The sequence below is a fragment of the Phyllobates terribilis genome, unplaced genomic scaffold (assembly GCF_046119375.1).
Source record: "Phyllobates terribilis strain yellow unplaced genomic scaffold, ASM4611937v1 Scaffold_3__8_contigs__length_932513732, whole genome shotgun sequence".
Lineage (NCBI taxonomy): Eukaryota > Metazoa > Chordata > Amphibia > Anura > Dendrobatidae > Phyllobates > Phyllobates terribilis.
The window spans coordinates 95,761,309-95,777,783 of record NW_027362763.1 but is presented as its reverse complement, the minus strand read 5'-3'; the positions used below and the strand labels follow the sequence as shown (position 1 = coordinate 95,777,783).

General features: G+C 42.0%; 1 protein-coding gene across 3 annotated transcripts in view; it reads right to left on the bottom strand.

Moving 5' to 3' along the window:
* The window catches only part of KLHL29 (kelch like family member 29), a 1,034,900-nt gene extending 1,021,397 nt beyond the window's left edge, over nt 1-13,503 (bottom strand). For 2 of the 3 annotated variants that reach the window (XM_073674052.1, XM_073674053.1), the window contains exon 1: nt 13,202-13,503. The gene's annotated coding sequence lies outside the window, so the exon portion shown is untranslated. The remainder of the gene's footprint in view (nt 1-13,201) is intronic. The other variant, XM_073674055.1, reaches the window with a different exon arrangement.
* Between the last annotated feature and the right edge of the window lie 2,972 nt (nt 13,504-16,475).

The window sequence follows — 16,475 nt, the reverse complement described above, 5'->3', positions numbered from 1 at the left end:
CAAGTTGTCAGCTACAGTGTACTGCTGAGGCAGCAAGTTGTCAGCTACAGTGTATTGCTGATGCAGCAAGTTGTCAGGTATAGTGTACTGCTGATGCAGCAAGTTGTCAACTATAGTGTACTGCTGATGCAGCAAGTTGTCAGCTACAGTGTACTGCTGTGAAGCAAGCTGTCAGCTACAGTGTACTGCTGATGAAGCAAGTTGTCAGCTACAGTGCACAGCTGATGCAGCAAGTTGTCAGCTATATTGTACTGCTGATGAAGCAAGTTGTCAGCTATATTGTACTGCTGATGCAGCAAGTTGTCAGCTACAGTGTACTGCTGATGCAGCAAGTTGTCAGCTATAGTGTACTGCTGATGAAGCAAGTTGTCAGCTACAGTGTACTGCTGATGCAGCAAGTTGTCAGCTACAGTGTACTGCTGATGCAGCAAGTTGTCAGCTATATTGTACTGCTGATGAAGCAAGTTGTCAGCTATAGTGTACTGCTGATGAAGCAAGTTGTAAGCTATATTGTACTGCTGATGCAGCAAGTTGTCAGCTACAGTGTACTGCTGATGCAGCAAGTTGTCAGGTATAGTGTACTGCTGATCAAGCAAGTTGTCAGCTATATTGTACTGCTGATGCAGCAAGTTGTCAGCTATAGTGTACTGCTGATGCAGCAAGTTGTCAGCTACAGTGTACTGCTGATGCAGCAAGTTGTCAGCTATAGTGTACTGCTGATGCAGCATGTTGTCAGCTACAGTGTACTGCTGATGCAGCAAGTTGTCAGCTATAGTGTACTGCTGATGCAGCAAGTTGTCAGCTATAGTGCACTGCTGATGAAGCAAGTTGTCAGCTACAGTGTACAGCTGATGCAGCAAGTTGTCAGCTACAGTGTACAGCTGATGCAAGTTGTCAGCTACAGTGTACTGCTGATGAAGCAAGTTGTCAGCTATAGTGTACTGCTGATGAAGCAAGTTGTCAGCTATAGTGTACTGCTGATGCAGAAAGTTGTCAGCTATAGTGTACTGCTGATGCAGCAAGTTGTTAGCTATAGTGTACTGCTGATGAAGCAAGTTGTCAGCTATAGTGTACTGCTGATGAAGCAAGTTGTCAGCTATAGTGTACTGCTGATGCAGCAAGTTGTCAGCTATAGTGTACTGCTGATGAAGCAAGTTGTCAGCTATAGTGTACTGCTGATGAAGCAAGTTGTCAGCTATAGTGTACTGCTGATGAAGCAAGTTGTCAGCTACAGTGTACTGCTGAGGCAGCAAGTTGTCAGCTATAGTGTACTGCTGATGCAGCAAGTTGTCAGCTACAGTGTACTGCTGATGAAGCAAGTTGTCAGCTATAGTGTACTGCTGATGAAGCAAGTTGTCAGCTATAGTGTACTGCTGAGGCAGCAAGTTGTCAGCTATAGTGTACTGCTGATGAAGCAAGTTGTCAGCTACAGTGTACTGCTGATGCAGCAAGTTGTCAGCTACAGTGTACTGCTGATGAAGCAAGTTGTCAGCTATAGTGTACTGCTGATAGCTGCTGGATTGTCATTGATCAGAGGATCCTAGTCTCTTATATCACAGGTCACCTTTGAGTCGTTTTGGCAGTCATTAAGGGTTGGACAGATCCATTGAAAACTAGAAACGTTTGGCTTCTATTTTGCATCCGTTTTTGCTGAATTTATAACTAACTGATCTGTTTTTTAATCATAATGCTGTATCCTTTATAAACAGATGAGAACTGGACATGTGAACAGAGCCTAAATTAAAGTTTTTTTCCCATTCACTGTCTTAAAAAGTTTGAATGACTGAAGCATAAAGTATGTTAGAAAGTTACAGAAGTTCATAAACTTTAGTTATTAACGTAAATCTAGATCCCCCTCTAAAAGCAATCCTCTAAAAAAGTTCACCGAACTCAATCTGTCCTGGGATTACTTTCTCAATGTTCCGCCCATAGTCCTGTCTCGGCTCACGTCTTCCTCCGGATAAATGAATCTGTTTATTCTACACCCCAGAAGTGTTGTGAAGCTCACAGGCAGTACTAATTATAAATGCAATTAACAAGTGGCAAGACATTTTTTTTTTTACTTTGCATCCAAAATTTCCCAGTGATCTGTATTCTGTGCCTGGCACACCAGCGCCAGCTCTTACGACAAGAGGGTAACTTTATCCTGGGAAACTGGAAGTGGCGGAAACTTTTTTTTTCCTTTTTAATTAAGCGGTACATTGTTACTGGGGAAGTTTCCCAGAAGACTTTATTGTCTTGTCGTAGACCAATGCAAACATAGGAGTCCCATTGAGGGGTATTCTATCCTGTTGAGCTGAGAATATCCTTTTCAAAGGAAAACACAAGTAGCATGAATCAAAGCCTGGCCTGCAAAAAAAGGCCAGTTGGTGGAGCTGGACTAGTCGGGTCTTACCTTGTAGTCCCAAAACTGATCTTTAAACTTCAAACTATATTTTCTTTGAAACGCTCATGCAGCCAGGCTCTCGCTTGAGTAGAACGAATCGAATGACAGGATCCCTTTAAACTATATTTTAGAATGGCCATCAAGGCATGCTGGGAGTTGTAGTTTTACAACTGGTTATACCACTGCAATAAACAGTAAAATGCCTTAAATAGGTTGTCTCATAAAGGGGGTAAAATTGCAAAGTTCTTGTATAAACAAGTAACTTTGCATTGTCTTTCTTATTAAAATTATTACAAATCCTCTCTACCCTACAGACCATTGGGATTTTTAATTCTATTGCTTACTGTTTGTTGTCTAGGTTACAAGCCACCTCTGAAGTCTATCAGCAGTGGCTGGTCTTCTAGGCAAGGTAAGCGCTGTCCTGAAGCTGGATCAGAGAGCGAACAGTTCAGACCAGCGGTTCAACCATGTTAGCGTCCCGAAACTGCCAATCATTGAGAACTTGGAAAAACCCTTTTAAAGTGAATCTTTAACCAAATTAAAAGTGTCCAGCTTTTGCTCTTATTTTATTCCCGCTGGTCCCCTGAGTATTCTGGTTTTTGTTTTTTAAAAATCCGCCATACGGTTCCAGAGATATGAGACTTTTTTATTTGCTGTTAGTTTTTATGGTAATTTAGAGTAATTATGCAGAGCAGCCTGAAGACCCACCCCTGAGGATCCTGTGAGCCATGCCCCCCTTTATAAAAACCACAAAAACTTACGCTAAGTAAAAAGGCCCATATCTCTGGAACCGTATGACGGATTTAAAAAAAAACAAAAGCCAGAATACTCAGGGGAGCAGTGGGAACAAAATAAGAGCAAAAACTGCCAGTTTTGAGATGGTGACGGGTCCTCTTTAAACTTACTTGGCATATTATGAAATATTTTGAATTATCGGAAGGCTTTTATGGACCTCTGCTCACTCACAATCTGCTGCTTTTACAGTGTTGTTAGAGTCACAACATTGGTTATCTGCACTCAAATTTTTTATTTTTTGGAGATACAGTACTCGGAATATCTAGATTATTGGGAGGCAATTAGAAGAAATGTTCCAGTTATCAACTCCAGACTGTATGTCCTACTACACTGTGTTCCAAATTATTATGCAAATAATATTTTCTCAGATTTTCCCAAATTACCTATATGAATTGCAGTCATTGTAATTTTCCAGTGAAATAACTATTAGAGTACAATTGAAAGGTTTTTGTACAAACTGCCTATGATAACAGTATATTTTTTAAAAAATAAAAAACTCAAACTGCACTCAAAATGCATGTTCCAAATTATTATGCACAGCAGAGATGTGAACTGCCTCCCGCCATCATAGACACTCCTTTTGATGATGCTCCAGAGGTTCTCAATGGGGTTGAGGTCAGGGGAGCATGGGTGCCACACCATAAGTTTGTCTCCTTTTATGCCCATAGCAGCCAGAGATGCAGATGTGTTATGTGCAGCATGAGACGGGGCATTATCATGCATGAAATTATCTCGATGGTCCAGATGGATGGAGTGGAGGATGGCTGGTTGATGGACACCCCATGCAAACACGGCTACGGCGCTAACAAGGAGGAGGTGGAGTAATGTTTTGGGCTGGAATCATGGGGAGAGAGATTGTCGGCCCCTTTAGGATCCCTGAAGGGTAAAGATGAACTCCATAATGTATGTGGAGTTTCTCAAACAGCACTTCCTTCCATGGTTCAAGAAGAAGAACCGTGCATTCCACAGCAAGATCATTTTCATGCATGATAATGCCCCGTCTCATGCTGCACATAACACATCTGCATCTCTGGCTGCTATGGGCATAAAAGGGGACAAACTTATGGTGTGGCCCCCATGCTCCCCTGACCTCAACCCCATTGAGAACCTCTGGAGCATCATCAAAAGTAGTGTCTATGATGGCGGGAGGCAGTTCACATCTAAGCAACAGCTCTGGGAGGGTATTCTGTCCTCATGCAAAACAATTGGAAGCAGAAACCATCCAAAACCTGACAAATTCAATGGACGAGAGAGTTCAGAAGCTCCTTTCGAACAAGCGGTCCTATGTGCAAATGTAACATCACCTAGAATAAAGTTTTGAGTTGAAAACTGTTTGATTTCAGTTTGTAATAACCTGCTAATGCTTATAATTTCAAAAATGACCATTTTTTTGTTCTTTATTAAAATGAAAAGGTTGAAAACTCTGCTGTGCATATTAATTTGGAACATGCATTTTGAGTGCAGTTTGAGTTTTTTATTTTTTTTAAAATATACTGTTATCATAGGCAGTTTGTACAAAAACCTTTCAATTGTACTCTAATAGTTATTTGACTGGAAAATTACAATGACTGCAATTCATATAGGTAATTTGGGAAAATCTGAGAAAATATTATTTGCATAATAATTTGGAACAGTGTACAGCCTATGAGTAGAGTAGAAAGTCTACAAACTGAGTTTGACTACACCTCCAAAATAAGAATTTGCTCCCTAATATACAAAATTCACCAATAAGGCCACATGCCAAATTTGTGCAGTAAGTCCCCGGCATTAACAGCCTAATGATTAATAACCTATGAAGCTGATTATCAGATGTTCTGACATGTTGAAAGGTGACACTTTTCAATACAAAGGGCCTTAAAGATGAAATAATAAAATGCAGCATAAGTATTGGTCCCCCAATACACATCAATACAAAGCTAATACAGCCCCTGTTGGTGCATTGAGTTGCACAAATTTGGCAACTGTGTGACCTGATGGCTGCTTCCTTCTAAAAACAGCGCCATCCCTGTCCACAGGCTGCGTCCGGTATTGCAGATCAGCTCAATTTAATTAAATGGAATTAAGCTGCAAAACCAGGATCAGCCATGGAAAAAGATGGTGCTGTTACTGGAGGAAAAAAGTCGAGTTTTTCAAATCTGATACAACACCTTTAAGAATCCTGTATAAGACGCCTTTGCTGTATAATTGCAAGAAGACACAAGCATGCCAAAACATTCAGCTGTTAGGAAACCGCAGCCTCCGGGGAGACCCTGTGGGGTCCTTTAATGAGGCCAACAGAGGCTGCCGTGTCAGGTAGCAAATCTCAAGAGGGAGCAAAATGCAGGAGATTAGCAGACAACCCTCCGACACCTACTGCACCAGAGGAACACATGGAGGTCCAGGAGGTCCGCACATTACCCATCGTCTGAGGGGGCGGCTGCGTACTACATGGATATTTCTATAGATGTAGCTGAGAAAACTCTGTCAGATGCAGCACAGATGGGTTAATATTATCTGCAACTCATGTGGAGATCACATTACATAGAGCACAAGGGGGACGCAGAACGAGGGGTACATGAGCAACTCAGCTCTGCTGCATCTGGACAGAAGAAATACTGTAGATAAGTGACACTGCAGACCAATGTCTGGTACTGTACCTGCCACTGCAGGAAAACTACTAGACAAGAGATTCATACAACTATCTATCTATCCATATATCATCATTTATCTATCTATATCCATCTATTATCTATTCCATCTATCTATCTATATATCTTTTCTCTCTTTATCTATTATCTATCTATCTATCATCTATCTATCATCTATCTATATATCTTTTCTCTATCTATCTATTATCTATCTATCTATCTATAATCTATCTATTATCTCTCTATCATCTATCTATCTATCTATAATCTATCTATTATCTCTCTATCATCTATCTAGCTATCATCTATATATCTATTATCTCTCTATCATCTATCTATCTATCTATCGTATCTATTCCATCTATCTATCTATTATCTATCTATCTATTATCTACCTATCCTATATATATCTATGTATCCCCTATCTATCCCATTTTTATCTATCTATTGCATCTATCTATGTATCTAACTATCTATGTACAACATCTCATATCTTTCTTTCCATTCCTCTGACCATCATTTTCTTTTTCACTTTTCTTTGGTTCTTCTTTCTTTTTCTCTGACATTTTTTTCTTTCCATTTCTTGTTTTTCTATCTTAGATCTATTTCATATGTATCTTAATCTGTTTGATATCTGTCTATCTTTCCATTCCTCTGAACCTCAATATTTCATTCTTTCTTTCCTTCTTTCTCCTCTTATTTCTATATATATATCTATATCTTTCCCTTCCTCCAATCCTATTTCTTTCTATCTTATTTCTATATAGCTATTTCCCCTTCCTCTAACTCTCTTTCTTCTATCGTATTTCTATCTATATATTTATCTTTCCCTTCCTATAACAACCGTTCTTTCTTCCTTCCTTTCTTTGTACTATATAGCTATCTGTTTTTCCCTTCCTCCAGCCCTCTTTTTTCTTTTTTCCTTCTCTTTCTTTCTTAAATCTTATTGCTATATATTTATCTATCCTTTCCTTCCTCTGACACTCCTTTCTTTCTCTCTATTTTCTTTTTTCTTTCTTTCGCTCTTCCTTTCTCTCTTTCTTTCTTCCTTTATTTCTCTTTCTTTCTTCCTTTTTTCTTTCTCTCTTTCTTCCTTTTTTCTTTCTTTCGCTCTTTCTTTCTCTCTCTTTCTTCCTTCCTCACTTTCTTTCTTTCTTCCTCACTTTCTTTCTTTTTTTCTCTCTTTCTTACTTTCTTTCTTTATTTCTTCCTCACTTTCTTTCTCTCTTCCTTTTTTTCTCTCACTCTTTTTTTCTCTCTCTTCTTTTCTCACTTTCTTTCTCTTTCTTTCTTCCTCACTGTCTTTCTCTATTCCTTTTTTTCTCTCTTTTTTTCTTTCTCTCTTTCTGCCTTTTTTTCTGACTCTTTTTTTCTTCCTTTCTCACTTTCTTTCTCTCTTTCTTTGTTCCTTACTTTCTCACTTTCTTTAATCCTTTTTTCTTTCTCTCTCTCTCTTTTTTCCTTTCTCATTTTCTTTCTCTTTCGTCCTTTCTTTCATTCTCTTTTTCTTTCTTTCTTCTACCTTCCATCTATCTGTTGTTTGCCTGTCACATTGCTGGCAGCAGTGGCAATATTCCATGTTTCGCCATCTTCCCCTTGGTTTCCAGGCGCAGTATACTACATCATAGACTATTCAGGCTGCCTTTACCCATGTGTGACTTCATATGAATGTGAAATAACCCACACCAAAAAAAAAAAGCGAAATGCAAATTAAATTAAGGGGATTGCTATTAATTTACAGTATTCCTGAGTCAAGTGAAGCAGAACACATCTGCAAAACATTGTACACAGAAGCACTGATTTAGGGAAGTATAATTAGCATTGTGGCATAAACATGACAGATACTAAGAGCGGTGTTTGAATACTTCTGCCGCTCATGTACACTCTTAAATTAAAGAAATGTCTGGGGAAACATAAACCATAAAAAACACGCGGTGGAGCAGCAGCACCAGAGAGCCGCACCGCTCCGAGCCCGGGGACCGCACAATGCACAGGATCCAGCTGTAGTATATGTGGGAGGTAATGCAAAGTGCATCAAATATGGCAAAGAGGAGAAAACTATAGAAGAAGGTGCTAAATACATAATCCCACCAGCTGTAAAGCTACAGTATAATATCTGTGCATACTGCTCATATGGAGCGCTAAAGGGGAGCCCAAGAAGAATATGCAAATAGTCTACTCACAAGTGGAAGTATCCCGCCCATAGGAACGTAGAGGAGGAATGGGAAGAGATCTGCATGTTACATAGAAAGATAAAGACATCCACAGAAGAACCTTGTCCGTAGAGGTCCCCTGTCCATAGAAGAACCCTGTCCATAAAAGAGCCCTGTCCACAGAAGAACCTTGTCCACAAAAGAGCCCTGCCCATAGAAGGAGGGCTGTGGAGTCGGTAAGCCAAACCATCGACTCCGACTCTTCAATTTCCATGACACCGACTCCAACTCCGACTCCACGACTCCGACTCCCTCATACATGGCTCATGTTTAAGTGATAAATTTACGGTAGGACACATTTTTCTCAGCTAAAAGTCTACACCCTTAGATCAGGAATAGGACAGACATTTATAGGACATTTCATAACTTTCTCGAATTTTTATGAAAAAATATTCCCCACAAACTGCACTGAATTACTGTATCCAATTTATTATATATTTTAGGAGTTGGAGTCAGCCCATTTTATACCGACTCCAACTCCGACTTCATCAAAATGGGCACCGACTCCGATTCCACAGCCCTGCATAGAAGAACCTTGTCCATAGAAGAGACCTGTCCATAGAAGAACCCTGTCAATAGAAGAACCTTGTCCATAGAAGAGACCTGTCCATAGAAGAACCCTATCAATAGAAGAACCTTGTCCATAGAAGATCCCAGTCCAAAGAAGAACCCTGTCCATAGAAGAACCCTATCCACAGAAGAGTACTGTCCATAGAAGAGCCCTGTCCTTAAAAAAACCCTGTCCATAGAAGAGCCCTGTCCATAGAACCCTGTCTACAGGAGAACCTGTCCACAGAAGAACCTTGTCCATAGAGGAACCCTGTTCACAGAAAAACCTTGTCCATAGAAGAAACCTGTCCACAGAAGAACCTGTCCACAGAAGAACCTTGTGCATAGAAGAGCCCTGTCCATAGAAGAGCCCTGTCCTTAGAAGAGCCCTGTCCTTAGAAGAGCCCTGTCCTTAGAAGAACCCGATTCATAGAAGACTCCTACCCATAGAAGAGCCCTGTCCACAGAAAAGACCTGTGCACAGAAAAGCCCTGTATATAGAAGAACCCTGTCCATAGAAGAGCTCTGTCAACAGAAAAGCCCTGTATGTAGAAAAACACGGTCTATAGAAAAGCCCTGTCCACAGAAAAGACCTGTCCACAGAAAAGCCCTGCATATAGAAGAACCCTGTCTATAGAAGAACCCTGTCCATAGTAGATACAAGTAGACTAAATGCTAATATCAGCCGGAGACAGGAAGGAAATAATCTTCTAACACATGAAAATAAGATCTACATACCTTGCAAACCAAGATTTGGAAATATCATTACTCAAAAGTGAGGTGGTGGTTAGGGGATAATGTACTTTCCTTAGAACTACTTGATTCTTGTGGTTTGGGGGAAAACCACAGCAAGACGAGTACTAGGTTTTATGTTTTAAGCTAACCTCACATAAACATAGAGAAGAGGTTTCCAACCTGCGGCTCTTCAGTTGTTACAGAGCTACATTTTCCAGCATGACATGACAGCTAAAGGCTATCAGGGCATGCTGGGTATTGTAGTTTTCAAACTGCTGGACGGTCACTAAATAAAGACCACCTAGAATTTATTGCACTGTGAAGAGCTTTCGTCTTGGCTGATGATATCTTGAGATGAGTCTCATGAGACGATCAGCTTTGAAAAAAAGAAAAGAGAAGAAAATAGTCACCAGGAAAGACATTTCTGCTTGAAAGAATCGAAAGAAAACAAGAAGAGGACCACCAACAAGAAGATGGATGGAGAAGGATTCATGAACATAACATCAAGAAGTCTAAAGACCGTAAGAGAGGACGGGGCACTCTGGAGACACATTGGTCATAAACGTGATAGTACTTAATAAAATAGGATGAACATGTTATATTAAAGCTTTAGCTTACAGGTTAGATATTATCAAAGTTCATCAATTCTAAAAAGAAGGGTCAGTGGTGAAGTGTAATTTGCATTGTATAGGACAACCATAGTTGTAGGACGTTCATACCGGAAAAGGTATCTAGAAGAAGGCATAGGCTGGATGGACAATAAAGACCTGAGACAAGGAAATTATGGAAACCTTAGAACTTGGCTCTTAACACTTTTGACAATTTAGTAAATGTGAAGGATAACAAAGAGGACTCCCATATGAAGAACAATCGTTATATCCAAAGCTTTATCTTAATTTGGACTTATCATGAGAAGACCCAGCAGGCTAAAAAAGACTAGTATCAGTAGAAATGAAGAAACAAGGATATAGACATTGACAGAAAACATGAATAAGAAACCTGAAGATCCAAAACAGGATGACAGATGTGGAAAAGTACTAGTTATGTGGCCAACATCAATCAAATCCAACATGAAGGCATCTACCAGGGCTTAGTCTCCTGAGGTTTTCAAAAAGATGGAAGAAATATTATACATACAAAACTAAATAACGACACAAAAAAGTGGAACAAAAAAAAAAAGAAATAATATTCCGAACACAACACAGACCCAGAAAAACCCAAGTAACCCCTGGTTTCCCAATTCATCGTTCCTCTTGAACCCAATATGAAAATTACAGTATAGGTGAAGTTATTAGGTTACAGAACATACAGATTGTTCTTGGCTGAAAAAATAATACTGAAAGAAAACTAATATCCAAGAGTGTGAGTTCTTTGATCCATTTACTAGACGACCACAAGAAGAGCGAACCCCTGCTAGCAAAAAGTGACTCCAGATGGGGGGTTTTATTGGACATATGTCTGCCTTCAGTCCAGACCTCACTGTTTACTGAGCTCACATAGGGTTAATACTAGATTTTCAAGGTCATTATACGCCCTTTCGGCTAATACTTTTAAAATCTGGAGGGCATTAACCCCACAAGGGCTAATAGTAACATGACAAAGGTAACCACATTCATAGGAAAGACCAGATATGTAGTGTCCAAGGATTGGTAATGTCAGGAGCTATGGAAAATGCTGAGATGGCAATTGTGCCCAAGCAAGAAAGCAAAGCATATAGTGCATGGTAAGGGTTAAAAGTAGGACAGTAATACTAAATAATGCTAAGTATGGGATAACGATTAAATGGCATCATGTAAAGTGCCCAAGGAGAGATCATTTGAGAATGGCAAAGTTTGAGTATATAGTGGCCAACAAGACTGGCAATATGATCGCAGAGTATTTAGTGCCCATGTTGTAAATAAAATGATAAAAGTTTGCCCTGGAAAAACTAATAACTTATAGTAATACACAAAGTTTCCAACCAAGATGGCACAGCATGCCCCTATGTCATGGTACACTCAATAAGGGTTAATGACAGGATGCCATTTTTAAGCAAAGTACATGCCTTGGTGTGAAGTGCCCACACATACCAGAATAGTAGGGTTAATAATACTATGACGGGTAGATGATATATTATATCACGCTGCATGAACTGCGACACCAACAGAACCGTCATTGCCAGCTACAATAATAACAGCCCTGGAGAACATCGTGGTGGGGTGTCCATGTAAGGTTCAACCATGCTCTACGTGAAGACTCAGACATGTCATTCCTGCCCAGTGCCAATCACCTGCCGGGCACAAAACACAAACGTGGTAGCCAAGCATGGCTGGGTGACTTGATCCACAGCGTCTCCTCCAGCAGGAGGGCACCGAGAACACTTCCAGGATAACAGATAATAATAAAGCGGCTGTGCAGTAAACTGTGCCAGGCCACACCGCCGGTGCCGGTGCCCTCCTCCCTCCCAGTAAGCTTGTGTGTGTGCAGCGCTCCCCAGGGGCACACGACGGAGCAGTGTGCGGTCACCAGGACTTAATGACACATGCCATACAGGCACAGACACGCCAGCACATCTGGGCACAAAGTGGGCTTCTTATGAATGAGGGGTGGGTTTCAAATACCAAGGACTGTGGGATAAAAAACACAGGATCGCATTGCAATAAGCCTGCCAAGCCCTCGCTGTATGGCGGAGATATTAGTGTCGGCTTCCGTTTAATAGTTAACCCACTTCACTGCCAGGAAAGTCAGCAAATCTGGAAGATGACATTTATTCATGGAGCTTCCTAGCAAGTCAGCCTGGTATGGCACCATGTGGGCACATCTGGCGGGCACTCACAAGGCAATGCATACCCTGCTTCATCTGCACCATGTGTGACCACCTAATGTGGCCACAAAGACAATTCCTCACTAGTAACACATAGATGGGCATAATGGGTGCCCGATGCCAACTTTGTACAATGAGGCTAATATAATTAATGATGTATGTGCCCAACAAGGGTCATTATTATGATCTAGGATGTAAAGGCGTGCGGTAACCCAATCGCTCTGACACTGGGTGACAATTTCTGTATTGCCCACGAAATGTTATTTCAGAGCTGGCACTGGGACAAGTGGGTAGAACTTGGGCGGCAAGTTATGTATTAGTTACATTGGGCTAATACTAGAAGCGTAACTTGTATTTAAGTATGTGTAGTACCCAGGAAGTGGCACGAGTGGTATTGTAATGATGGGCAAAAGGGCAGCGCCAAGCAAAAAGTCACACTAGAATGATACTAGTTGGGTCATTTCCAGCTGGCAGGGTGTCTAGTGACCAAAGGTGGTACAGGTAGATGAAGTGGGGGCAGTGCCCATCTATGGAGTATCCTAGGATGCCAGGTGGGTATAAAATGGGTTTGCTAGGGGGATGCCAAGGTGTGCGGCTGCAAGAGTGGCTGGGGAGGAGACCATACATGGAGGGGCACAGCGCATGGCACAGAGCCCAATGCTTCTTTCTCTGGGTGTTTGTACATCTTCTTTCTCCTCTCCTCCCTCATCTGACAAGGCAGGAAGTTTTTTTTCCTCCTCTCTTTTTCCCTTATAACCTTACCTCCCTCCTTCTCAGCTGGCAGGGCGCAGGCGCACAGGATCATTATTAACATGCACTTAATAATACACAGGAGGATGCAGCTCCACTTCTCCAACATCCACAAGAGGCTGCGGGCACAGCTGTGCTGCGGGGAGGGAGCCGGCGGCCGGCAGGGAGCGGGCACCGGCTGCAGGGAGCGGGCACCGGCTGCAGGGAGCGGACACCGGCTGCAGGGAGCGGACACCGGCTGCAGGGAGCGGACACCGGCTGCAGGGAGCGGGCACAGCTGTGCTGCAGGCAGGGAGCGCTGCAGGTCACCGTTCAGCACCACGAACACTGGACAGCCCCTTACCTGGCGGTGCGGGCAGCTCCTGTCCTTGTCCTCTGCTCTCCAGTGCACACACCAGGCTGCAGTGTCCGCGCTCACTGGGTGCTGCTCAGGGGGCTCCTAGTGGATGCCCTGCCAGTGCCAACAGGCGTGATGCCAGGCGGAGCGTCCGTGCCCGGGGCAGGCGGCTGCTGGCAGTGTGGGCAGGGTACAGTGCTGCTGCTGCTGCAGGATCCGGACCATGCTCCCTTCTGGCTCCCTGCTTCTCCGAGGCTGTGTCTACTTGCTGGATGGGGGCGGGTTCAGGAGCGTCACGACCGGGAGGGGACTCCAGTCACACGGGGGAGGCGGGCGAGGCGCACAGACACATGCCAGCCCTGCCTGTCTCCTGCCCGGGCTCTGAGCCTGGCACCGGCACTCCCGGGGGTCGGGGCAGCGGGCCGGCCCTCACCGGTCTGTGCACGGACTGCAGCCTGTCCTCACAGCACCGAGCCTGATCCCCGATAATCCGATTATCTGTCCTGTGTCACTTCTGTCAGACCTGTGTGCAGAGAGCAGAGAGCCGGCTATCCGTCTGTTATCTATAGAACTATCGTCTGTTATCTACAGATCTATCATCTGTTATCTATATATCTATCCGTCTGTTATCTATAGATCTATCCGTCTGTTATCTATGGATCTATCTGTCTGTTATCTACAGATCTATCCGCCTGTTATCTACAGATCTATCCATCTGTTATCTACAGATGTATCCGCCTGTTATCTACAGATCTATCCATCTGTTATCTATAGATCTATCCGCCTGTTATCTATAGATCTATCCGTCTGTTATCTATAGATCTATCCGTCTGTTATCTACAGATCTATCCGTCTGTTATCTACAGATCTATCATCTGTTATCTATAGATCTATCCGCCTGTTATCTACAGATCTATCCATCTGTTATCTATAGATCTATCCGTCTGTTATCTATAGATCTATCCGTCTGTTATCTATAGATCTATCGTCTGTTATCTATAGATCTATCGTCTGTTATCTACAGATCTATCCGTCTGTTATCTACAGATCTATCATCTGTTATCTATAGATCTATCCGCCTGTTATCTATAGATCTATCCGTCTGTTATCTATAGATCTATCTGCCTGTTATCTATAGATCTATCCGTCTGTTATCTACAGATCTATCCGTCTGTTATCTATAGATCTATCCGTCTGTTACCTACAGATCTATCGTCTGTTATCTACAGATCTATCCGTCTGTTATCTACAGATCTATCCGTCTGTTATCTACAGATCTATCCACCTGTTATCTATAGATCTATCGTCTGTTATCTACAGATCTATCCGCCTGTTATCTACAGATCTATCCGTCTGTTATCTATAGATCTATCCGTCTGTTATCTATAGATCTATCTGTCTGTTATCTACAGATCTATCCGCCTGTTATCTACAGATCTATCCATCTGTTATCTATAGATCTATCCGCCTGTTATCTACAGATCTATCCATCTGTTATCTATAGATCTATCCGTCTGTTATCTATAGATCTATCCGTCTGTTATCTATAGATCTATCCGCCTGTTATCTACAGATCTATCCATCTGTTATCTATAGATCTATCCGCCTGTTATCTACAGATCTATCCATCTGTTATCTATAGATCTATCCGCCTGTTATCTACAGATCTATCCATCTGTTATCTATAGATATATCCGTCTGTTATCTATAGATCTATCCGCCTGTAATTCTACAGATCTATCGATCTGTTATCTATAGATATATCCGTCTGTTATCTATAGATCTAGCCGTCTGTTATCTATAGATCTATCCGTCTGTTATCTATAGATCTATCATCTATCTGTCATCAAACTAATATAAATCTATTCCATTTTACATTTCTTCCTTTCTGTTTCATTACTTTCCTTTTTCTAGTCTATTTCCCTTTTTGTTTTGTTTTAGTGTTTACATTTATATTACCACCTTCTCCTCATTCCTTCACCTCTTCCTTCCTTCATTCATTCCTTGCACCCCTAATTTGTTTCTTCCTTATCTCGTTTCTTTCCTTCCCTCCTTAATTTCTTGCATTTCTTCCCTCCCTCCTCTCTTCCTACTTACTTCCTTTCCTTCGTTCTTCCATCAGCCTTCTTTTCTTTCCTTCCTTCACTCCTCCCTTCCTTCCTCCCTTCACTACCTCCTCCTTTCCCTCCTACCTGCCGTTTTCACTCCTTCCCTTCCTCCCTCGTCCTTCCTTCCCCACCTACCTTCTATCACTCCTTCCTTCCCCCTTTCTTCCTTTCTTTCCTTTCTCCTTTTTTTATTTCTTCCCTCCTTCCTTTTTCCTTCCTTCCTTTCATTTCCTTCTCTCCTTCCTTTCTTTCTTCCTATATTCGTTCCTTTCTTCCATCTCCCTTTTTCTTTCCTTCCTTCATTGTTTCCCTCCTTCCTTTCTTACCTCTTTCCTTTCCTACCTTCTCTCTATTCCTTCCTCCCTCCTTCCTTCTCTAACTTCATTCCTTCCCTCCATCCTTCCTTTCTCCCTTCATTCCTTCCTTCAGTCCTTCCTTTCTTCCCTCTTTCATGCCTTTCTTCTTTCCTTCCGTTCTTTCTTCCCTCCTTTCTTACTTCTCTCCCTCCTTCCTTGCTTCTTAAACGTCTTCCTTAACGCCTTCCTTTTTTTCCCTTTTTTCTTTTTCTATTTCATCTCTCCTTCTTTCCTATTTCCCTTCCTCTATCCTTCCTTTCTCCTTCCTTCATTCCTTTAGTCTTTACATTTATATTATCATTGAAACCATCCTCCCTCATTCCTTCACTCCTTCATTCCCTCCTTCTTCCCTTTCCTTCCTTTCTCGCCTGCTGCTTTCCTTTCCTTCTTTCTTTCCCTCCCTTTTTCCTTTCTTCACTCCCTCCTTCCTTAACTCCTTCCTCATTTTTTCTTTCTTCCTTCATTCCACCCCCCTTTCCTTCCTCCCTCCTTCCTTCATTCCTTTAGTCTTTACATTTATATTCTCATTGAAACCATCCTCCCTCATTCCTTCACCCCTTCATTCCCTCCTTTCTCCCTTTCCTTCCTTCCTCGCCTGCTGCTTTCCTTTCCTTATTTCTTTCCATCCCTCCTTCCTTTCTTCACTCCCTCCTTCCTTAACTACTTCCTCATTTTTTTCTTTCTTTCTGTCTCTCTTTCCCTTCTTCTTTAACTCTTTCCTTCCTCTTTTTTCTTTCCTTTCCTCTCTTTCTTCCTTCATTCCACCCCCTTCTCTTCCTCCCTCCTGCCTTTCTTCATCCTTCCTGCATTCCTTTA